General features: G+C 39.1%; 1 protein-coding gene across 1 annotated transcript in view; it reads left to right on the top strand.

Annotated features, from left to right (window-relative positions):
• Nucleotides 1-26,189, top strand: part of atp2b2 (ATPase plasma membrane Ca2+ transporting 2) — a 165,461-nt gene that overhangs the window by 59,797 nt on the left and 79,475 nt on the right. The window lies entirely within an intron of this gene.

Genomic DNA, 26,189 nt, shown 5'->3' with positions numbered 1-26,189 from the left:
TGAACATGTAGCTATGTAGCTATGCTAATTAGCGCTAGCACTTATCCATGACAAATAAAAATCATCCACTAGATCTTCAAATCTGCAGACGTGTGGAGTAAAACCGACCTCTGCCAGAAAGGCAGCGGGACCTTTTCTGAAGTATTGGTCACAGATTCTGTGTTTCTTGTTGTTTTATTTGTCAGTATGTAGACGTGTGTCTTGGTACACAGCTACAGCTACGACATGTAGCTATGTGGCTATGCTAACTAGCGCTAGCACTTATCCATGATAAATAAAAATCATCCACTAGATCTTCAAATCTGCAGACGTGGGGAGTAAAACCGACCTTTGTGTTTATTAAGACAGCCTACAACTAGCATGCCTCCCTCCTAAACTCCTTGTTACCACACATTTGTGCAGGTAATGAAAAACGGAGGGGGTATTCAGTATTATTTTGTACAGTCTATGGGCTGAACAAGCTCCGAGCTCTGACTCCGTGACAGACCAGATATTGTTGTTACGTAACAAAAACACGGAAGTCTGAAACGGCTCGTTTCACACACATTTACAGAAAGGTGGAGAAATGGATGAAACAGGGGCAGAATGGATTTTTTTCATTCTCGGGGGTTTGTAGACATGCCAGGGAAACATATTTCAGGTAGAGAACCATTAAAAAGTCAATTTTGCACGATATGTCACCTTTAAGGCTGACAGTATTAGGGATGTGCATTTCAAGCTAAAATGCTATTCGATAATCATTGGCATCTATTCCACGATTATTCCAATAATCACCCTCCCCCCAGCACCCTCACACACCTGTCCAGTTAATGGCCCGCTTTTGTGGCAGTCACATTAACCTGCAGCATGACGAGGTGCTGCTAATAGTGTGCCCCGGCAGCGTCTGTCTCGATCTTTATGTCGGTGTTTCTGTGACGCAGCGTGGCGTGTATGTTTACATTTTACAGCCATGCTCAGTCTCTGGAAATACGTGTGTAAAATCCATAGATTGTATAAGTAGTATCCGTGACGTCACCCATCTGTTTCTGAAGCGCTGTTTTGAGGCCAATCGTCGACAGCAGCCATATTGCTCCTGTCGAGCCAGTGTGACGTAAACAGGCGGGCTTTGAGCCTCCTAACCAACAGCTACAGTGTTCCCGCCTGTCAATCAAGAAAGCTGTGCCTCTCATTGGAAGACTCGTAATCTCAATATCTTTGAAATTGCAGTGTTAGAAAAAAATGCACCCCTCATACAATGTGTGCCGATAAAGAAAATAGCTTTCCAGACTACACTTGTCTTTTGTACCAGGCTGTAAACATGTTTATTTCTGCTGTAAAGATCGGCTTTTTTGAATTGGTGTGTATGTGGTTTCCGGTACTTCCGGAGCCGGCCTCAAGGGGATCCTCGATGAACTGCAGCTTTTAAGCACTTCAACATTGGACTAATTTTTAGACGGAGGTTGCCGCTTGGTAGTGGAGTGAGATTCAAAAATGTAAAAAACATTGTGACTGTCGCTAATGTTTTCTTCTTCTTTTGCTATTTAATGCAGTTAGCATTCTTCTTCTTCTGTTACTTAATGCGGGTTAACAAACAGCTTTAAGACGCTCTATAGCCCCTGTCTGGTGGGAATACCGTATGACAACCAGGCACCCGTCTAAACGATGAAAAATTTTACTTTTAAAATGAGCAAATATTCAAAGTAACTTTTCGATTTTTACAAAGTGAACAAATATTTGAATATTAAAAAATCATTGCCCATCCCTAGACAGTATATCCTTTGGGTATCACAACTGCACGTCATTGTGCACATGTGCAGGACATGCAGTGCCAGTTGCACCAATCAGTCATCACCTGTAAGAAGTCATGCTATCACCACTTTGCAAGGCAGTCCCCTCACTTGATCACACAGGGAACTGACTGCTGTGCATGCAGAGTCTGTGTCTGCACAATGTAAACACACAACACTGCTGCCATCACCGATACTCCGGCAAACGCTCAATGAAACGAGACAGATCATTGGAAAGTGTAGTCCTGTTTGTCCCTGGGCTCCCTAATGTTGTGGACGCACATTTGATCGCCAACATTAGACTAGAGTTTTTACTTTTACTGTCTTCACCTGTAGCATGTAAGGTGTTGTGTTTTTAGAATCACATGCAGAAGAAATTTGTAAGTCACTATCACGAGACTGGTGACTCAGATTACACACAATGTATAACATCACCTGAAATGATTACGAGTAAGGTCATTAGTACACATTTATCAAGTAACGTGTCGCTCCACCTGTACCATCTTCTTCTCTCGTGTCCTTATTTCTTCTTCATGTGGGTGTCAGAGCTGCTGTAAGAGGGCTGGACCCAGTGTGGTAAAAGAAGGAGGGGGATCTGATTGTATCATTAAAAATTAAATACTTTATAAATAGAAAAACACACTGCATTTATTGGATATCAATCAATCAATCAATCTTTATTTGTATAGCGCCAAATCACAACAAACATTATCTCAAGACGCTTTTACAAACATAGGAGGTCTAGACCACACTATGTCAAATTATGAACAGAGACCCAACTTCAAGACAGGGAAAGACTCAGTCTGACCCCACCTTAATCCATCATGAGCATTGCACATCGCAGTATTTAGCTAGTTACAGTGGTGAGGAAAAACTTCCTTTTAACAGGCAGAAACCTCAAGCATATATATTCCGGTATTTTTTCGCATCACAATATATAGTGTAGAAAATAAAAATAGCACTATTATTTTTTCCCTCTAGTAAATTAACCTGGAGGAATGCTGAAGTGATTAAAACTACTCCTCAATTTAAGGAAACAAGTGACCAGTCGAGGAGGGTGACACAGGAAGTGGGACATCTTATATTTAGGTGTGACTTATATTCCAGATTTTAAGGTAATAATAAAGTAGAGCTCCTTCTGAAGGAAGCTGGACCAATGCTTGATTTATTGTGACATATGCACTAGGGGTGTGACGATTCTTTTTAACAACGATTCAATTTGACTCACGATTCTTGGTTGCCGATACGATATTGGTTCATTTAGAAAGATACGATCCGAAACCATTCAGTGACTTGAAATTGATTCAGTAACTTTCAGACAAAAATTCAACCAGTGTGACTGTGAAATAAATACCTTGATGCTGGACAATCCTAGATTCCTGTTGTTTCTTGTAAGGGAATCAGGTCTAAATTAATTATGGATATAAACAAACAAGACCTGAGGCTTCTGCAGAGATGATGTTAGCGAGAACGCTGCAAGAGGTGCCTGGGCGGTCGGCGTTGTGTGAAATACCATGGCAACTTAGTAGGTGGTTGAATAGATTTGTTGTGTTGCCGTGGTACTTAACTTGACCTTTACATATCCTACAAACAGCGAGCGACTTATTGAGAACATCTCCGTGTTTGCAAAAACCAAAGTGTTTCCACACACTGGACCGTAATCATTGCGGTCCAGTGTGTGTCCAGTGTGTGTGGCTTGATAATTTCTCGCTCGCCGGCTTCTCCTCTGCTATCCGCCATGCTGTGTTTTGTTGTCTGCTGGCGCATGGCGATGACGTCACAGACAGGCTGCCTGAATTGAGTAACGTTTAACGTCTTTTTCATTAAAAGTGCAAAAAAAAACACCTCCATATAAAGTCTGCTGTGCTTAAATCCAATGCATCATTTCCTAGTACCGATACAATCGATTTATTACCTTTTAAAGCGATGTTAGATGGATAAATGTCGTCCGGTAGGCCTACTTGCCGAGCACAGAGCGATGTAGTCAGATCGTAGGAATATAAATTGATGCATTGATGTAGTGGATGAATCGTTACACCCCTAATATGCACAGTTTAGAAACACCAAATCTACACATAACTTCAGCTTTGAATGATATCTATTTCCTCACAAATCTAGCTCAAGTCAACATAAGCTGGTTAGAAAGGCAGGATGTTTGCTGAATCCTATCTGTTGTAAAGTTATGTCAAATTCCTATTTTTTTTCTAATGAACTTGATCTAGGTGAGAAAACTTTTGCATGTGACGCATTGACTGACAGTGACTAATAGCTTTCATCTTCTCTACTCCGGACCTGTCAGTCATCATATTTTTTGGTGTGATGGTTGGTGATTGGTTGAGGAGTTATTTTTAGAAATGTGACGGAGGGCTGGTTTACTATGTGTGAGGAACTCCTTGACTCGCTTAAGTCATCATTCTGCAAGGTTACATACAATCTCTTTAGTACACGTTGATTTAAAACATAATTTTTACTTGATGAGAAATTAAGACAATATGTGCAGAACTACAGTGGGGCAAAAAAGTATTTAGTCAGCCACTGATTTTGCAAGTTCTCCCACTTAGAAAGATGAGAGAGGTCTGTAATTTTCATCGGAGGTACACTTCAACTATGAGAGACAAAATGAGAAAAATAATCCAGGAAATCACATTGTAGGATTTTTAAAGAATTTATTTGTAAGTTGTAGATCATAGATCCTCTACTCCTCCTGTCATCAGTCTCCTTGTTACACACTAAAACTGTGTTCAATTTAATTAGACCAATAATTCCCTCATGATTTCTTCAGGCTCATCTAGAGCAAGGAGAGGGCTACAGCAGTCTTTTTTTCTTTCTATCTTGCAGTGACCTTGTAGCAAGAAGTTAATGTGTGTGAGTGTGTATGTGTGTGGGCATGCATAGGAATGAGCACACTGCATTTACATATGTACAGCAAAGCATGTGGAGTGTGATTTTATGCAACGAATGCATGAATTTCAATGAATATGTGTGGATATGATGCATTATATAATTTACAGTCTTAAAAACTGGACAGATTGAATTCTAGTGTTTTAAGCACACTGATCTCTGATTCATGATATGGATGATGAATAACTAAGCAACAGTGTGTCGGTTAGTGATGGGCTTATTCATCTGGTTTGAAGCTTCTGAACATTAACACAGAGCAGCTGGTGCTAATTCAGGATGTAAATGGGATAAATGTGTTCTGCTGAACAGAAATGGATACCAGTGAATCTCTGTAATCCCTCTCCCTTGTTCTATTACGAGTTGGAAAGACATGCCTTACTATGCCTCAGCCAATGTTACACCAGTTTAGTTCCTCCTCATCTCTCTCCAGACATTTAAATTCAAAGATAGTCTATCTGTCTAGGCCTCACACTTGCTGCCCTATTTTACAATGAAACCTAAACTACCAGTATTGGTTGTATTTATTCGTATAATAATAATAATAATAATAATAATAATAATAATAATAATAATAATAATAATAATAATAATAACAACAACAACAATAATAACAATAATAATATATATATTAATACTAATAATAAATGATAACAATACATACTTAATAAATACATACTAAATAAATGAAATAAATAAATTATAATAATCTTTATAAGCTCCTAAAAACAAGAAATAAAATAAAAGAGAATAAAAGAGAAATGTGAGGAAGACAATGACTGAAAGTAAAAAAAAAACTGCAGGTTACATGAAAAAGATCCACAAAGTTACAGAAATATAAAGGAATATAAAAAGGTTATGACAACCAAAGATCACAGAAATTTAACATTATTTAGCTATTTAAAAAAACACAGACAGATAAAATGAAATAAAACAATGTTAGAAGAATAAAAACAATGAAAGCTTAAAGGTTAAAAAAAAGATCAGAAATATAAAATATAAAATCCTGCCTGAAGAAGAATAGAAATATCTGCATTTAAACAAGTTCAGGTGACATCTCCTGTAAAAGCACATAGATATAAATGTGTTTTTAAAAGAGATTAAAGAAGATCTTCACTCGTGTTAGTATTCCCAAAATAATGGCGCAAATGCATCACCATGGCCAGGTGTTCTCCAACTACTGTTGTTAGGTCAATCCTGCCTGCTTGACAGTGCTATGAGACATATTGTTCATAGATACTAATATCTCACCTGCACATATCTCCCCTACCCAAGATTGATAAAAAGGCCCCTAATGTCTCCCAGGAGGAAGACTACATTATATCATGAAATTCTTGAAAGCAAGAGGCATGCAGTCATACAGGAGGCAAACAGGCAGCAAACAGGCAGCAGAGGTTTAAAGCAAGGAAAGGTAGACAGACTAATGGAATAGAGTGCCTGGAATAGGAAGCACATGTAGAGTACATTAAGTCTGCCTACAAGTGTGCTCTAATGGGCAACAGCGATTAGGTAAACTTGTGTTCTTTTTTTTCAAAGTCGGATGTCAGCAAATGCCAACGTTGCAGGGATTTGCGTCTCTGTTACAAAGTGTGTTGCAACTGATGACGCTGTTGTCTTAAGTCCAAGATGATTAAAAGAAGCTGGCTGGGGCTATGACAAAGGAGCGACTGTAAACACTGTTGAGTTAAATTGCCGCTAATTGTGCCACCGCTAAAGCTCGGTTAATTTGATGAACACATTTAGTTTCTGACAAATTCTTCACAATAAAAGTCCCCAGATGAAATAACTTCATTATGAAACAGCCAAGTCAGGAAATGGCATGTTTTCAGCAGTAACTTAACATAAAGTAGATTTTTTTTAAAAAGGAAACAGAGATGCAGAATTTCAGAGCACACAGATTCAGTTAGAAGATACAGCTAATTGGGTGCTCAACATGAGGGATCACAGGCTTGTTTAAGGGGAAAGGAGGTTTGTAATGAGTGAACAACATTGACATTATCAGCCCTTTTCATTTTATAAGAATACAATATAAATGATAAATGAACTGTGTTTATGTAGCGCTCTCTGTAGTCTTCTGACCACTCACAGCGCTTTTACATTCCATGTTACATTCACCCATACACACCACATTCATACACTGATGGCAGATGTTGTTATGTAGAGCCGATCAGTCTTGACTAATCCCATTCACACCAATGGCACAGCACTGGGGGGGAAATCTCATGCTCAAGGATACTTAGGACCTGAGATCGAACCCCTGACCTTTCGATTGAGAGATGACCCACCTTACCCCTGAGCCATATAATACTGATATATTACTGTTACTGCAAAAAATGAAAAAAAAACAAAAACAAAACATGATCAAGACTTTAGGTCATATCGCCCAGCCCTAGTTTAAAACAAGCAGTAAACTCTGGTGCTGGAAATTGAATTTACTGTAAAAGCGCAAAAAAAAAAAAAATGCAGTTCCTTTAGTGTCCATTTGTGGCTGGCTTCAAAAGCTGAGGAAACCCTTGACTTTCACAATAAAACTATATATATATATATATATATATATATATATATATATATATATATATATATTTTTTTTTTTTTTTAAGGTTAAATTTTTGGCTATTTTTGCCTTTAATGGATAGGACAGTTGAAGAGAGACATGACATGTGGGGAGCAGAGAGAGGGGGAGGACTTGCAGCAAATGGTCGTGGCTGGACTTGAACCAAGCGGCAACATCTGGTCTCAAACTATGAAGCCTATGCGGAAGTGTTATAAACTGCAATGGATCGAGAATCTGCTTGAGGCTGGCTGCAGAAACACCGGAAACCACATAGACACCAATTCAAAAAAGACGATCTTTGCAGCATTAATAAACATGTTTACAGCCTGGTTCAAAAAAACAGCTTGGCTCTACGTAGCTAATCTCTCTAATGGAACACACTGTATGGGGGGTGAATTTTTTTTCTAACGCAACGGTTCAGAAGATATTAATATAAGAAGTTTTTGCCCATATAAGGACATGACTGACGTGACTCCCAGACGGGAACACATAGCTGTTGGCTAGGAGTCTCAAACTCTGCCTCATTACGTCACAACTCTGCCTGGTTGAGTTCCGCATTTCCAATATGGCTGCCGCCGATGATTGGCTTCAAAACAGCGTTCAGGAACAGATGGATGATGTCACGGATACTACGTCCATTATTTATACAGTCTATGACTCAAACCTGTGACCTCTGCGACATGGGCTGTAGCCTCTGGATATGGGGCATGCGCTTAGACTGCTAGGCCAATGGTGTCCCATAAAAGGTTTATTTTTACAGAAAAATTACACATTTACAACCTGATACTAAAAATGTTTTTGGTCTTTTTACCTTTTTCCTTTTTAATATTATGTATTCATGACATTTGTAGCAGGGGGGTAATTTTTTAAAACCTCATTCATTTTGATTGTATGAAGGCTAACAGTCACGCATAAGGCCTTATCAGGGTAGATTTGACTGTCAGGTGGACGTGTTGTAGGAAAATGCCAGGTGATTAAGGCTATGGTCTTAACTCCACCTCTTTAATGGTTTCTAGATTAGCCAGGAGCTAGTCAGAGTCAACATTTCCAATATGGCGTCATCCATCTTTTGGCTGATAGCGCCTCTTCAGAATCTGATAGTTGATATCACTGAGGCTGAGTCCATGTTTTATACAATCTGTGGTTTATCTCAGCCAGTGTGCAGTCCCCATCTTTATCTTATCCTCACAATGCTCCTGTATGTGTGCTCACGTTTTTTCGGCCAATTGAATTTGTCTGCTCCTCACCTCAGAGCTCAGAAATATCATTGCTGACTGTTAAAAATAGATGCACTGTTCTATACCATGAAATGATAACTGAGCGCGCCTCTGTTTACCTCAGATGATGTTTGACCTGTGCAGGCTTCCTGTAAGAAGCTGTATTATGCTTTTTGATCCCTGCTTGTTTTCCTCGCACAGACTAAGCAGCTTGTTGTGTTCAAAAGCAACAGAGAGCTTCCATGAAAAAGGCTTACAAATCTGAGAACAGATGAGTAATCTGAGTTCACCATCCTGACCCACAGGAAAACGAATGGCAGAGGGAGGGAGGGAGGGAGGGAGGGAGGAGGGAGATGAAGCTCATTTTGTTTTTTGACGACTGAGTTTTGTTTTTGTTGATGCAGATAATTGCTTGTGTTAATTAGTGTACATGATGAAAGGTCATCATGAGCAATCTTGTTTTACCTTTTTGTCTGTGGATAAAAGCCCACCATAGAAAAATGATGGCATCATTATTACGATAAGAATTAATTCACAGGTGCTTGACATGATCAGATGTGGCCTGAAAACACAATATTTTGTTTCGCACATGTGAGGGGAGACAGGTGCGTGCTATCCGTCTACTGTATGACTACGCACTTTTCTTTTTCTGTGACATTTCCAGAGGTGAGAGCTCTGCTGCAGTTCTCCCCTCTCCTCTCATCAATTTGTTGTAGAAAAACTTCTCTGAAATAAGATTTTCCAGCTAAACAACAAAAGCATTAGAGGCAAAGGTAATGGCACTGAAAACATATTAAGCTCGCAAATGCAGAGGCTCATATGGATCACAAGATCACGAGGTATACCATTACCATTATATCATGGATTTAACCCAAGACCTGAACTTAGAGGTTCAATTTCACAGTCTCTGCCTCATTGAACACAAGCTTCAAGCATTCAACCTTGAAAACGATGATGAATTAGTATGTTGTGCCGTGGCCTGCATGTTTAGGAAACCCACTAGCCATGTTAGACCATTACTCCTCTGTGAACCATATTACATGTGGACCTCACCGTGTGTCATACTGTGTGTGGATTAGCAAAATCCCCATGAGCCCATTTGTCATCCACTTGTTTAATGCATTATTCTCTGACGGTAATGAATGTGGTCGGTGAAACAGATTAAAATAGACTCATTTTCAGTGTGACCGGGCTGAAATGGGCAAAGTCATGATATAGGAGCGTGTACACAAAGAACGTCAGAGTTGTAATCCTTACAAAGGGAACAAGTGAAAAGGTACACCTACGGCATTTTCCAGGGTTCTTTGTGCGCAGGATTTTAACAGAGTCCACAGGGCACTTTGTTGATGACATTTTACCAAGATGTTTGCGAGGGAGTTTAATTAAACTGTGCTTGGAAATAAGAACAAGAGCCGACAGCCATTAAAGCATTTTCTTTTAATCATCAAGTCAATCAAGTAAAACTCCATCTGATTGAAATGACATTCATTTGCAGGTATTTGGTTAGGACTAAAATACTACTTTAGATTTTAAACAAATGAAAAAATCGAAGGAAAGTGATAAATAGATGTGAAAAGGATATATATTTTAGTCCAGTGGTCTGAAAAACTACATTTCCATCCCTGACACAGTGCTGCTAGTGTGGCTGACTACATGCAGAACTGATTAATGAATGCTGAATTATTGTTTAATCGTTTGCAGTCTAAGCTTCAGTTACATGACTTATAGGAGATACTACTTCTTACTAGCAGCGCAGTACTATACTGACTACAAGGAATTGAACCAAGCTTCTACCTTGGACGCTTTTTCCCCCCGGAGACACAAGATCAATGTCAGTTCAGTCGTTTAATAGAGATAGATTGATTCTCCTCAACCTGATTTAACTTGAATTCTTCTCTTACTGTAAATCATCCCATTCCCTCTTAATTACAAACCTTATTTTTGGACAGACAAAAACAGAAATAGATTTTTTCATTCATTCTGCTCCCTGCATGGTATAATTTATCCGGGTTCCTGTACAGTTTGATGGACAGCTCGATGCCATGCTCCAGGGGAGCGGGGCCTGGAGTCGAGTCTGATTTGAGAATGTATTGGCAGCCAGTAAAGCTGCTTCTCATTTACAGGATGATATCCAACAGAGACAAAACCACAGCCTGTTAACGCATCGAATGCATCATTATGTTCTGACAACATTTGAATTAGTTTGTTTTTTCTAAAATAATGACTTTTTCATGCTACGTTTGTTTGTTCAATTTCAATCTGCATATATAGTGGCAGTGTTCAATTAATAACATATTTTTAATGGGGCTTTTTGTATTTTTGCTCATATTCTTTTATATCTATTTATAATGTTACACTGCTGGCTGTTCATATTAATGTGGCTTAAAAGTCAAATAATGATGTAAACACGTGTTATAAGTCATCCCTGGAAGGGGAAAGCTCAGGCTCCAGATGGCTATCAATACAAGGTATACAAAATGTTTTCTACGTTAAAAGACACTCAAACTACATGTAATAAGATTTTTGGAATATTTGTACATCTTTTCGCAGCAGTTATTTACGATCCTCTTGAATTATCTGTCATTTGAAGGAAACAGACTTGTTTCTAAATAGATTACCTTTCCTTGTTTAGCCAGAATGCAACTGACACAATAAGGTGCTCTCGTTACAGTCTTACTTTGTGTTAGACCTGATGGAAAGTGACTGTGGTGCCAGCAACACTCACCTTCTCTGAGTTTGTAGAGCTGTTTTAGCAGGCAAATCAGTCTTGTAGCATTTGTGCACCATCATGAAACATTGTTCCTTATAATCCTCCTTCATTATGGCCACTCTTGCATTGCACATAAGATAGATGCACTGCACATTTAAGCTAACAAACAAAAAAAACCCTCCTCCCTCTGAGCGTTAAAATAGTACAGTTTGGGTATTCTAACATCAGCCAAATATTTGCTTTAGAATTGCTGCTAGGTAACTAAATGATTGACAGATTCCACCAACCCTCACACCTACAGACCAACGCTACAGCCCTTTGCAACATGCCCAGAGCGCCGCCCAAGCATTGAAGTGTATCTGACAGGACGTGATCATACGAAAGCAAAGACAGGGAAACGATGATACACAATTAAACAATTAAAAGAAAACAATGAAATGTTCCTGCACTCCTTGCTTCAGGCCGTGGAGATGATTGACACTTGATGTTGACTTGCAGTTGGTGGATGTGGTTTCCACACACTTAGTCAAAATGTCCCTGCGAGCTAATTCTACATAATTTTGAAACCTGATTTTATATACTTGAAAAAAATATGTAATGATTCAAATTTGACTGGGTAGTGGATAACCCATTTTTCGGTGGAATGACAACTTCAGACCGAACATTTTTTTCACCATGTACACAGCCTTTGAGAAAAAAAACTACCAAAGATTCAAGGAATTACTTATCAGTAGTATCATAATGTCTTTGAAATTTGACCTACATCCAGTAAGGATTGTCTTTTTAGCTGCAAAACCTTTACTTTTCTGGACCTCACACCTTTTAAAAATACTCATGATATTTGTACATTTCCAACCAGACACTCAGAAGCAAGGTAGATATTAGAAAAAAATCATATTTATGAATTAAATACCAAATCCACCAACCAAATCCAAGTCACTGATGAAGGAATTTAGCCTCAAATTTATCAAACAATGAAGAATTAGAAATATAGTTTGTTGCTGCATGTAACTGTACAATTTGTCTTTGTATACACAATGGATGAAGTTGTGGGAACATGTGCCTAGCAGAAGATAGTGTGGACTTGGTTCATTTTAAGATACAGGAGCTTATAAGACATTTTAGATGAAGTGAGGAGCTGCATCAGGGCCAGTTTCAGACAAATGAGGATATTTCTGAACACTGAATCATACTGAGCTATTCTAGTGGAGTCCAAGAATAAAAATATACAGCTGGAAATTTGCATAAGAGGTCCCCTTTAATGTGCATCCGCACTGCTGCTTCAGGCAGGATTACACTCCACATCTCCATATCTCACTCCACAGCCCGACAATGTTACAGATGCTGTGTAACGCAATTTTCTCACAAAGTGCAGCCAGGATAGGTGGAAGGTGTTTGAGTGGCCATCAATACAGCAGAACTCCTCTCAGCTGCATCAAGGACGGGACAAATACAGCACTTTAATTTCTGCCAATTAATGAAGAATGAAGCAGCGTTTATGTAAAGATGTCCTACTGCGAAAAGAAGAGGAGGGCTCATTTTAAACATGGACCAAGGAGAAAGGAGAGGTGACATCTGTACTCCAGCCAGACTTAAAGAGTGTGCTGCAGAAGCAGAGAAGCAAAGGAGGCAGAAAAGAGTGAAGGGGACCATGAGAGAGCGATGGGTCACCCACAGTAGCACAACTTACTTTATAATTGAGGCACTGCCTGTCCTCTTTTGGTGGACATTTTCACAGATGTGAGAGAAGGAGTCCATCCAGGCTTCTCTTTTTGCACCAAAGGTTTATATCCCTCAGTTCCTTGTCCTCTGACTAACCCAGTCATCTCACAGCTATAGCATATCATCACCAGCTCCCACTTTCTCGCTTCTCAGTTTCACTCTGCAGTGACACACAGCAGTCCCTGCAGGTACTGAGGTTGCCTGTTTTCTTCAAACACCCCAACCGTCTAATAAGCTGATATGGACTCAGCACCATCATACACATGGATGTATGTATCCGTAAGTGTCTCTTTCTCTCTGTCTGAGTCATCTCTCACTCTCACCCCCCCTGCTCTGCTTTTTCTCCTCTTCTGCCTGGTGCCGCAGTCCTTTTCGAGCTCCTGCATCGGCTTCCAAAATAACCTTTTTCTTAGTCAGACTGTGTCGGCTGCGCTTAGTTAGCATGACAGCTGCTTTCAACCCAATTAGAGAGCACTGATGGTGGCTGAAAGTGGTCTCTCTCTGTGCCGTAGTTATATAACAATTCACCTCAGAGACAATGTCAGTTAACACATTTGTCTCTCTTTCTCGGTGTGCTTGTGTGCACTCAGATATTGCAGTGCAGTGTTGCGCAGCAGCTGCTATCTGATGCATGTGTTTTTGGGGATTCCCTTAAAATAGTCCGACTAACCTCTGCAGCTAAGCAGACATTCATCATTTGATTTCCCATATTTGTTTGCAGCCTAAGACAGATGCATTTCTTAAATGGTTCTTGCAGACATCTGAAGTGACATATAACACAAAATAAAAATATTGTTTTGACCTCATGAGCTAAAGCTACAAAAACATGCAGGAATGGAACCTGAAAGAAGAATCATTTTAAGCTGTCAAAATGAAGATCTTGATTTTTGTAATTTTGGCTTCCATTGTTGTTCCAGAAGAGAAAATCTGCAACAAAAGGAACATACCATCAGCAATTTGCTTTTTTGTTTATTATGAGATATAAGGAGTGGATGCTCTATTGACAGCACATTCACAATCTTATGTTATGACATCTTAAAGCTATTATAAAAATGCTTCCTGTCATTCCCGGGCTGTTTTTGCAACGATGTTGTATCCACTGCATCGCATCAAAAGGTGTTCATGCTGTTTAGCCCCTCCTACATGAACACCTTGTAATAGAGAGAAATAGAAATAGAGAGAATATGATCAGTGATTGGACATGTTTTGAAGTCTTCCATCCTAATACAACCCTGAGTATTTGTAAACCTGTGCTCTACAGTTATAATCTAATCCATGCAGTGCAGGTACCCAGTACACCTCTACCATCATTGAAGTCTCCTGCACTATCTTTAGTCTCAGGCAGGGGGTGCTGTATGCTAGTGCTTCTGCCACTGGTGCAGTGGGCTCAGCTCTGCCTCACTGTGCTCAAGGACATTTTGAGACAGACAAATGGGGGAATGCGCATGGCTTCACTGTGGACAACAACAAACTACTCGTTGCTTCTCAGACAGGGGAACCTCTTATCAAAGAGAACGCTGTAATTAATCTTGAGGATGGCTTCATCAATAACACTTGTTCTTTATAATCACAGAGCAGAACAGAGAGGCCCTGCAGACGAGGCACAATCAGACTGAAAAATGCATGTTAAAGGTTAAATGAACTCTTACATAGCATGCACTCTATTAAAATTCACTTAAATGTGAAGGAGAATATAGACAGAAAGTTACATGAAGCTGCATTCTGGGATATTTCTTGCTCATCACCAGTATAACTTATTGCCTCAAAGTCAATCTTGAGCTCAATGCCATATCATTTACTGAAGCTGCCAGTCTGTGATGCACCATAGATAAATGCTGCGCCTGACAACAACACTGTGAAAGACGAAAAAATTCAGGAATGCTCTTTGACATCGCAGCATATTTTGTTGATGATTAACATGCACTGCTATTCACTGAATATTCCCAGTAAAATGTGACATTTTGACACAAAGTCATCACAAATGCACAAGGCTACCACGCTCCAGAAATGATTAACTACAGCATGTTGTGACCAGAGACTACAACCACACTTACAGTATATATCAGTCAACTGGCTTTATCGATTGGAAAACAGGTATCCATCATTATAGACTGGTCACAGATATAGTTCAGTTTCAGCATATAGGATTTCATAGTCAATATCATGTTTTTTTTTTCCATTATAAAACCCTCTTTTGTCCCCAAAACATATAACACAAAAAAATAATGATAAAGAAATGGTGTCATCATGTTGTCACTCATAATATACTCCATCTCAAGTGTGCATCTAGCAGAGTATCATAGATCATTTTCAACTGTTTTTTCTCCAACAAAAAATGGTCTGCAGTAGTTTCTGTTGACAAATTATAATGTTAAATATTCTAAAATAAGGTTATCTTGGTCATATGCATCGTGAAGTGGTGCACGGATTGTTTGCAGTTGACGAAGAAAGTGTGAAAGATTGGTTGTTATTTCAGCTTGGAAAGTTACAATATTGACTTTCGTATCAGTAAGAGGAATGCTCTTCATCAGGGGTCAGGAAGTGCGTTTGGCCGCGGGCCACTAGATGATGGGCCAGACCATAATCAAGGCTAATTCATGAAGTTGAGTATTTAAAAAGATGCCACTGGAATTTGCAACAGACTGTAAGAGAGCGTCTTTTATAAATACTCATCCAACTGCACCAGCATGTGGTTACATTTTGTAGGACCGGCACAAACAAAGCCACAGGTGTGTGTTTTGGTTTTGCATTGCATTAAGTAATGATACTGTGAGTCTTTAGCCGTCTCTGCACATGTGGTGCATAAATAAGCTCATTAATGGCCAATTTGAGTCATGACATATTCTTTATGGACTGTTTTTTATTTTTCCTCTCCATATTGAAATTAAAGACTACATGGAAATCTTTTTATGTTGATAATAACTGACTGCTTCTTTGTAACGCACTGGAACTTGACATGTTCTCAGAAATGTTTGACAAACTTTTAGTCTGAGACTTATTGCTTTGCAACAGTGACTGCTCCTCCTCATTTACTAGAATACCTATTGAAATTTGCTTAGCATTTAAGCTAACAAGCAAATAAGTCTCTTTCAAAAAAAGTGGAGCTCAAAAGAGAGAAGTTGACTGCAAAAAGTGGGGATACAAAACCTTGCCTTTAACTGGTATATGCAAAGCAGGTGAGCCTTGTAGATGTTTCAAATACATTGTAAGACGACATCATGGCACCGTCAAGTTCAAAGTGTGTTTCCACTCCAGACATACACATCTAAACGCTTAACTACTAGCCCTGTCTTTATGTATCCTGTGGCCGAAGACAAAAGGCCTAAGAGGGGGTGATTCTGGTGGTAATTGTGAAGGCTTTGTTTCAGCACCAGGCGCTGTCCACTGTCTGCAGTACAGCTTTTGCCCTTTTCCGTGTCATTGAGTTGTTAATAAGAAAAAGAAAGACAGAAAAGTCACTTTCAAAATAATCTTGAGGCCAGATATTATTGCTGGCAGGCCAGCTTTGGCCTACAGGCTGACCCCTGCACTAACTAAATAGGTATTTATATTGAGAGCTGCACAGTTACGACGAAAATGATAGAATGTATTATTTGGATTAATATTAGGACCAGGATTAGTAACCACAATATTTTTAAAATGTCTCTAAATGTTTATTTTAAAATTATAAGTCCTACATTTAACCTATAGAAAGGGTTGGACTGGTACAAGAAAAGGAAAATTTAAAATATGTTAAAATAAGATGAGGTTAAAGTGAGCTAAAATGAGCTAAGATAGGAAGGCAGTGGCAAATAAAAAAAGTCTTAGTCTTTGATTCAAAAGAGGTGAGAGTTGGAGTGGACCTGCAGCTTTCAGGGAGTGTTTACAGATATGTGGTCATAATGACTAAACGCTGCTTCACCATGTTTTGTTCTGACTCTCAGGACTGAAAGCAGACCAGTACCTGATGACCTCAGAGGTCGAGGTGGTTCATAAAGTAGCAGCAGATCAACAATGTATTTTGGGCCTATGCCATTCAGTGCTTTATAGACCATCAGCAGGATTTTAAAGTCTATTCTCTGACAGACAGGAAGCCAGTGTAGAGATCTAAGAACTGGAGTGATGTGATCTCCTTTTTTGGTCCTTGTTAGGACTTGAGCAGCAGCATTCTGTATGAGCTGCAGTCGTCTGATGGACTTTCTAGGGAGTCCTGTAAAGAACCCATTACAGTAGTCTAGTCTGCTAAAGATAAATACATGGATGAGTTTTCTGCATCCTGCTGAGACATAAGTCATTTAATCCTTGATATATTCTTAAGGTGATAGTAAGCTGACTTTGTAATGGTCTTAATGTGGCTGCTGAAATTAAGGTCTGAGTCTAAGACGACACCAAGGTTTCTGGCTTGGTTTGAACATTTCATCATTGCAGATTGGAGCTGAGCAGTAACCTTTCAGCTGTGTCTCTCATTGGAAGACTCGTCATCTCAATATCTTCGAAATTGCTGCATTATGAAAAAATTCACCCCACGTACAGTGTGTGCCGATCAAGAAATGAGCTATCCAGACTACACTCGTCTTTTGTACCAGGCTGTAAACATGTTTATTTCTGCTGTAAAGATGAGCTTTTTTGAATTGGTGTGTATGTGGTTTCCGGTACTTCCGGAGCCAGCCTCAAGCGGATCCTGGATGAACTGCAGTTTTTAGTACTTCCGCATTGGACTCATATTTTTAGACCGGAGGATTCTGCTTGGCTGAAACCAGCCCCAAAAAATGTGGTTAAATATGGCAACAAGAAGCATCAAAGCTTTTCTCTTATAAGGAGTATGACTTACTTTGGCTTAATTTTGATGATAATACAGTTGAAATTAGAACTTTTCACTTGTATTGGAGTGCCTTTACAGTGTAGTATTAACAAGTGAATTATCTGAAATTGCTTACATTGTATCACAGTATGCAGTCTTTTGGCTTGCATCTTTTAAATGAGAGGACTTTGGCTTATAGCTTTGTATTCATGTAATAATGATCTGGCCCTAAGTAGCTCTCTGTGTAGCCATGCAGTTGTTAGCTTGTTGATTCTCTGGGCTTACTCTGTCCATCTGCTTTAATGACATTCACCTGATCCTCCTGCTCTCTGCCCGCTTTGCTGCAGATGTTTTTCTGCCCTCTTAGTTTTGATTGTCAAGATCTGCTTCTTCATTAACATATTGATCCCCTGTTGCCATGATGGGATCGTGAGTGAAAGTTGTGTTATTTGAATGACTTAATAAATTAACTGCTGAAGAGTATTATCAACAGAGCAGACATACAGGTAGAACGGTTATACAATGGGTACGAAAAGTATTCAGACCCCTTCACTTTTTCTACATTTTGTTGTGTTACAGCTTTATTCCAAAATGGATTAAATTCATTTTTCCCCTCAACATTCTCCAAACAATACCCGATAATGACAATGTGAAAAATGTTTTGTAGAAATTTTTGCAAATGAATTAAAAATAAAACACTCAAATATTACATGTACAAAAGTATTCAGACCCTTTACTAAATACTTGAAGCACCTTTGGCAGTGATTACAGCCTCCAGTCTTCTCAGGTTTGATGCTACAAGCTTAGCACACCTGGGTTTGGGGAGTTTCTCCCATTCTTCTTTGCATATCCTCTCAAGCTTGATGAAGTTGGATGGGGAGCGTCGGTGCACAGCTATTTTCAGGTCTTTCCAGAGATGTTCAATCAGGTTAAGGTCCGGGCTCTGACTGAGCCACTCAAGGACATTCAAGGAGACTTGTCCTGAAGCCCCTCCTTTGTTATCTTGGCTGTGTGCTGAGGATCGTTGTCCTGTTGGAAGGTGAACCTTTGCTGCAGTTTTAGGTCCAGAGCGCTCTGGAGCAGGTTTTTCCATCAAGAATCTCTCTGTACATTGCTGCGTTCATCCTTCCCTTGATCCCGACAAGTCTCCCAGTTCCCAGCCACCACCATGCTTCACTGTAAAGATGGTATTGGCCAGGTGATGAGCGGTGCCTGGTGTCCTCCAGACATTCAGGCCAAATAGTTCAATCTTGGTTTCATCAGACCAGAGAGTGTTGTTTCTCATGGTCTGAGAGTCTTTTAGGTGCCTATTGGCAAACTTTCATGTGCTTTGTGCCAAGGAGTGACTTCCGTCTGGCCACTCTATCATAAAGGACTGATTTGTGGAGTGCTCCAGAGATTGTTGACCTTCTGGAAGATTCTCCCATCTCCACAGAGGAAAGCTGGAGCTCTGTCAGCGTGACCGTTGGGTTCTTGGTCACCTCCCTGAACATGGCCCTTCTCCCTCGATCGCTTATTTTGGCCAGGCGGCCTGCTCTAGGGAGAGTCCTGGTGATTTCAACTTCTTTCATTTATGTGTGATGGACACCACTGTGCTCTTTGGGACCTTCAATGCAGCAGAATTTTTGCTGTACCCTTCCCCGGATCTGTGCCTCGATACATTCCTGTCTCGGAGGTTTACAGACAATTCTTTTGACTTTATGGCTTGGTTTGTGATCTGACATGCACTGTCAACTGTCAGATCTTATATAGACAGGTGTGTACCTTTCCAAATCATGTCCAATCAATTGAATTTACCACAGGTGAACTCCAATCAAGTTGTAGAAACATTTCAAGGATGGCCAGAGGAAACAGGATGCATCTGAGCTCAATTTTGCGTTTCAAAGCAAAGGGTCTAAATACTTAGGCACATGCAGTATTTGAGTTTTATTTTTAATTAATTTGCAAAAATTTCTCCAAAACTTTTTTCATTTTGTCATTATCGGGTATTGTGTGGAGAATGTTGAGGGAAAAAATGAATTTAATCCATTTTGGAATAAGGCTGTAACATAAGAAAATGTAGAAAACGTTAAGGGTTCTGAATACTTTTCGTACCCACTGTATATATGTTGGTCACACTGTGGTAAAGAAATGAACTGTTCAGTGTTGCTGCATTGTCTAAATGATTATAGCTATTCATGTATTTTAGCTACAGTAGATCCCTCTTTAGTTTCACCATTGGGTAAACACTGTACAGTGTTGGTCAGATGGTCCCAGCATCTGGCCAAAGAGCCTCACATTTTGAACTTGGATTGCTGTATATGCCATATGCTGCTCATGTTCATAAAGTCAAATGAAGTGTTCCTGCACTTGTGATAAAAAGCAGCTAATTATTGCAAATTCTCCACTCTCTCCTTGAGTGTTTGATGATATGTTGCTCATTGCTCACTGTCAAGCCGTGGGGAGCATGCCAACAATGTAGACAGGCTGGCATGTAGGCAGGGAGGTAGACAAAGGAATATCACAGCAGGGGAGTTTTAGTCAGCTGCAGATAGACAGGTGCAACAGAGAAGAACAGAGATTGGTGGGACGGTATAAAGACAGACAGACAGACAGACAGACACGTACTAAGACAAAATTGGGAGTGATGATGAGGACTTTTGCAAGATATTGACTTTTTATGAAGAAGTCCATTCCCCCCCAACACTTTTCATGAGGACAATAACGTCTTCAGCTTTGATGTTCAAATTATTCATCAGTAAGGAAGACCCATTTTGACACACTGCAGTCTTCTTGACTTTACCTGGAAATGAACTATAGTGCTACCTACAGCTGCCTTCCTATTCCTCAGAGGAGAAACCCAGTTTCATGTGTTCATACATTTATTCTAGTGTCTGTTTCTATACGTTTGTTTACATAGTATACAGAGGTGAACATTTGCTTTGAAGCACAGGCTCCAGCAGTGCACTCCACCTCTACCTGTGTTTATTATTTCCCCTCTCACCATAATTCTGTATTATTCTTAAAAACTGGCTTTCATCCCTACCCTTTTCCATCGTTCATCTCATGTCTTATGCTATCAATGTTCTACCTCTACCACTTTCATCTTCTTGTCTCTTTCCTTCTAATTTCCCTCCTTCCTCCTTTTCAATCTCTTCAACTTCTGCACACGTCATCGTAATTTACAGACAGGCTGCTGCACGCCTGCAGAATACATAAAACCACCATGCTATGGTGCTGCTGTTGGTAATTGATGAATGTTATGAAGCTGCAAGATCCTGCATGAAGCAGTTGAGTAGAATTGAGTTAGTTTGGTGGAGAAATTCAGAATTGTATCAACATTTTTTAAGTCATTTATTTTTGATTGAATAATTACAACTTTTGATAGCAGCTACATGCTAGCAAAAGTTGAAATTCTTCAATTACACATTTTGCTTGCATGTAGCTGCTTGAAAATGTCACTTAGGGCCCTATGAAATCCATTTTATTCTTTTCCAAATTCCATTTTTTTTCCAAATTCCATTTTTTCCATTGTAGTTATTTAGACTTCTGTTGTTTTTTTTTTACCATTTTCACTTATTTTACCACCATATAGTGTGTGCTATTGTGACAATTTTTAGCCCTTTTGCGTTAGCTTCATTTGCAGCTTGCGTAATAGTGAAGGCAAAGTGTTTCTTTAACTAATTATGCATATACTGTATCTCATATCTTCCTGGATTTTTTTTCTCATTTTGTCTCTCATAGTTGAGGTGTGCCTCTGATGAAAATTACAGACCTCTCTCATCTTTCTAAGTGGGAGAGCTTGCAAAATCAGTGGCTGACTAAATACTTTTTTGCCCCACTGTATCTCATATCTTCTTGGGGTTTTTTGTTTGTTTCAAGGTCACCAGCATTATTGGTGTTCTTGGTGGTGACAGTCTCTCTCAGTGCTTGTGTGTAATGCAAACCTTTCACAACCACTAATGTCAGTGCTAGTGGGCACTTTCTATCCAGTGTCTATAGAACCAAAAATAGATCTGGTTGCAACAAAACCAGCTTGTAGGAAATAAATCTTCCATTATTCTCATTTCTGAGGAGATGTTCAAGTTCATCTTAATAACTGTTGAGGGTGGCAGTGCCCCTCTGATGTAGTTTAACCCCTAAACCAGCCGCAAACGTTCAGCCACACACACAGCTCACTCGCATGCACTTACCCATCTAATTTCCTGGGAGAGCATTTGTTTGCTTTCATTTAGCATTTTTTTGGAGGATCTGGCAGGCACAGATGTCTGCCTTGGCATGCAAAGAGAACCACCAACATTGATTGGACCTGTTCGGCAGGAAAAGGGGGACAGCATAAAAGGTTGGAGAAAAAACAGAGAGGAAGACGCAGTCTGGGCCCAGGCTGTCAGTTTTAATGTTTAATTAATGGAAAGAACCATCCAAAATCTAACTAAGCTGGAAAATATCAAGTCTTTTATCTAATGAATCATTATTATATTAATCTGTTCTGTAGGTGTTGGGGAAAAAAAACACACACATTGGCCTTAGTTGGAAATGCTCTCCTTGATTCAGTGGTAGAAGTAGTACTCAAATGTTTCTTTATAAAAAAAGGAGTGATAACACAGAGGAACGATACTGTTCTACAAGTAAAGATATGCATTCAAAAGTCTCATTAATATATCAAAAGATAGCTAGATAGCATGGCTTGCAGTCTAAACCAGATGTTTTGTATCATTGCATAGTGACCATTGATGCGTTAGTTTGTAAGCTTGACTTTAAAACTTGGTGAAGGGATACTGATTGTCTCTACTTTATATACTGCTTGGGACTCTAGTCTGCAATAACATATAATCATGAATCATTTTACTTGGTACATTTTGGGTTTTTTTAATTAGAAAATTTTTAAAGGCTTAAAAATAATAAGTTTGTCTTAAAGTTTTTAAAGAGTTACAAAGTTTAGTTAAATTGAATTAATAACCCTCAAATTAGAGTCACTTGCATAAATGTACTAAATGGCTTTCCACCACTGCCTTAATCTGCTCTACAGATATGTTTAGCAGGTTCGTTAGGTTGCACCTGTCCAGGTGACATTGCCAAAGCTGTCTAACTTTGTCGCTTCAGTAAGAGCTGGAGCTCATTAGCAGCCAGGCCCGGATCCTGTGGAGTTACAGATGTGTATTCACATGTTGGCAGGGTCTCTCACCGCCCTGCTGCGACAAGGTCAGTGCTGTTCCTGAGCACTTGATTGTGTCTGGTACAAGTCCCATCTGTACTATATCATCACACTTGATATTTTCTATGCTGCTGACCGTGTAAGTCTGGTTGTTGTAAAAAAAAAACACCTCATTGATTTCAGGCATGCACAAAAAAAGTGCAATTTCATTGTTTTTGCAAAAGAACATTTGCAATAGACACACCGAAAAAGTCTATATTTGAGGCAATTAATAATGAAAATTATTTAATTATAAAAACAAGCAATTTTTTTCTCATTCAGCATTCATAGATTTTACCTATAGACCAGTATACTGGCTAAAAATGAATCAATCTTTATTTGTATTGTGCCAAACCACCACCTTATCTCAAAACGCTTTTACAAACATAGCAGGTCTAGACCATACTCTATGTTGAATTATTAACAAAGACCCAACATCAAGACAGAATAAGAACCAGTCCCCTCTTACAGACAGGACTCGATCTTATCTCATCTTAATCCACCACGAGCAGAGTACCCCACAGTATTTAACAAGTTACAGCAGCAAAGAAAAACTTCCTTTTAACAAAACGGAAACCTCGAGCAGAACCAGACTCATGTTAGACAGCCATCTGCCTTGACAGAGTTGAGGTTGAAAAGAGGGATAGAGGAGAATAAGAGAGTGGGAGAACAATGATAGTGATGCTTTCACTCCACTCTGATGCAGTCAGATGAAGCTCAAGCAATCTGGCATCTACCCTCAGATTATAGGTACCAATTTAATGGTTGAAATTTTTTTGGGGGGGATTTATTTGGGACATGCTGCAAAAACAGCTACTTAGTAAACCATGTTGAACTTCTGATAAACACTGAAACTGAGTTATAGCTTATATAGACTCTTAAATATTGACTTAATGCACCTTTTCTCTTGTTTCTCATATTTTGAAGGCCTAATTCCAAGCGCTAATTCCTCAAAGGCAACAAATGGACAGACAAAGGGCTCCTTGTAATACTCTACTATGTATTATTTATTTAATGTATTGTATATACAGTTGGTATAAAGCAGGATTTTTATATGTATAGAAAGGAATATGGTGCACAATGTAAAGCAAAGGGGGGGCCTTTGAGAACATTCGAATGACCCTTAAGAACATGAGTGTCATGAATGTATTGACCAGCCATCCTATCAGCATACTACTTTTTTGCTGATTTAGTGAATGTTAGCTGAATATTGTGAATAATGAAGCGTCCCTGGGCGGCCCCCACTTTTTTTCACCTTTACTGCAGCATTACGACTCCTTGGGGGACAATATAGAGATGTTATTGGCATTTTTAATACTGTGCATCCAAGATCACAGAGAGACACTACAACCAGACAGTCTTTTCTGCCTGCATGTATGCTTTCTTTAGCGTTAGCATGACACAATACAGCCACACTTTGCCTCTTGGTTCCCCCCTGAGTGGGTGGATGAGATGAAAGGCAGCTGTGAGCCGGATGTTTACTTTGAATAATAAAATAAGAGGCAAACCTTATTTAGATCTACGAGGGGAGGGGGGAGGCAATGTGGGCACACATGTACAGTGTTCATTACAGATCACCGTTTATGAACATTGTGTTGTTGTATTAAATGATTGCTTGAATGTTGATTGTGATAAAGTTGCCAAGAAGAAAACGTTCTCTTTTCAGTGTTTTCAAAAAATCATATGTCAAGACAAATAATGATTTGTCCCTGATAAAAAAAGACGCTGCTTGTGCTGCAAGTTTCCCAGTACCATATTTGAGATGGGCATTTAAAGCAGAAATACTCTTCACTAGACACTGACATCTATCTATTCAGCGAGATGATAAAGAACCCAACGCCAACTATCGCAATATTTTCTTGGTTTCGCTTAATATATTGTTATACAAATATAAACAAAAGTTAGTTCCGGGTCAATGCAATAAGATAAGATAAGATAAGATAAGATATACTTTATTGTCCCCCGTTGGGGGAAATTTCTATTGTTACAGCAGCTTACAACACGGGACAGGGGAATACAACAATGTACTAACATAGTTAAAAAAAATAATAACAGTAATAATAACAATGACAAGGGTAAAATAAAATAAAATAAAAATAAAATAAAATAAAATAAAGTAAAAATTAAATAAAGTATGGCAACTATTACAGAAATATTCACACTATGTACACTTCTATCTGATAAATAGATAGGTAAGTTATTGCACGATAAAAAATTGCACCAGGTTATTTAAAAACAAACATACACAGTATGAAGAACAGTGCGATTCAGATGGATACAGTAGTTATTTGTGAATGTGCCAAGTCACATAGTAACTTCCATGTAGTGTAGTGAAAGATGAGAACAGCTAATTAACGGGACACAGCAGTGCTGGTGTTAAACAATGTTGTAGGTAAACATGTGCTTTTATATGTATGAATGTATATTTATGTATCGTTGGAAAGGCTTTGAGTATTTAAGACCGTCTTTGTTGGGTCCAGCCCTCACCCTGTGCAAGGCAGGTGAAGACAGTTAAATTAAACACTTCACAGGGCACCCGTCCTTTTAACGGCCCATTTGTATGGGCCGCTAGTGGTAGTCACTGGCCGCATCTGTCTCAACCTTTATACTGTTGTTTCCGTGGCGCAGCAGTGTGACATAATTGTGACATAATTCTGTATCTCTCTGCTCAAAACCCACCTCCAGAAACTTTCACTAATGTTTTCTTTTTCTTTTGCAATTTAACACAGTTAGCATTCCTCTTCTTTTGTTATATAGGGTTGCAAAGGGATGGAAGATTTCTGGTAAATTTCCATGGGAAGTTAAGCTGGGGAATTTTGGAAATATTCCAAAATTGTAAACTTTCCATGGGAATTACAGGAATTTATGGGAATTGAGGGTAATTTAATGGAAAGGTATCATATTGAAGCATAACTATTTGTTTTGTTATAAGCAGACATCCATCCAAAATAATACAATTAAAACAGATTTATTTGTAAATATGCAGTCAGCATTCTTCTTCTGTTATTTAATGCCATTAGCATTCTTCTTCTGTTATTCAATGCAGTTAGCAAACAGCTTTCAGATGTGCTACAGCCACCAACTGGCGGGGATACCTTATTACAAGCATGCGCTGGTAAAAACTGTGGAAAATTGTGTTGATAAGATGAGATAATATTTGCATTGACCCATCCAGATACCATGGTCCATGACTGTTTAGAATCTCTAAATAAAACACAACAATAAGTCACGCTACCTTTAATTTCATTGGCCTGAAACCATTGTTATCTGTTTGATATACATACAACTACTGTAGAAACTAATGTTCCCGGGACCAAGTGACACAGGCAGTGTAGATTTGTAATTGGTGTAAACCCTTTACATACTTTG

Source organism: Notolabrus celidotus, chromosome 1 (assembly GCF_009762535.1).
Source record: "Notolabrus celidotus isolate fNotCel1 chromosome 1, fNotCel1.pri, whole genome shotgun sequence".
NCBI classification, from domain to species: Eukaryota; Metazoa; Chordata; class Actinopteri; order Labriformes; family Labridae; genus Notolabrus; species Notolabrus celidotus.
This window is presented reverse-complemented; position numbering and strand designations above follow the sequence as displayed.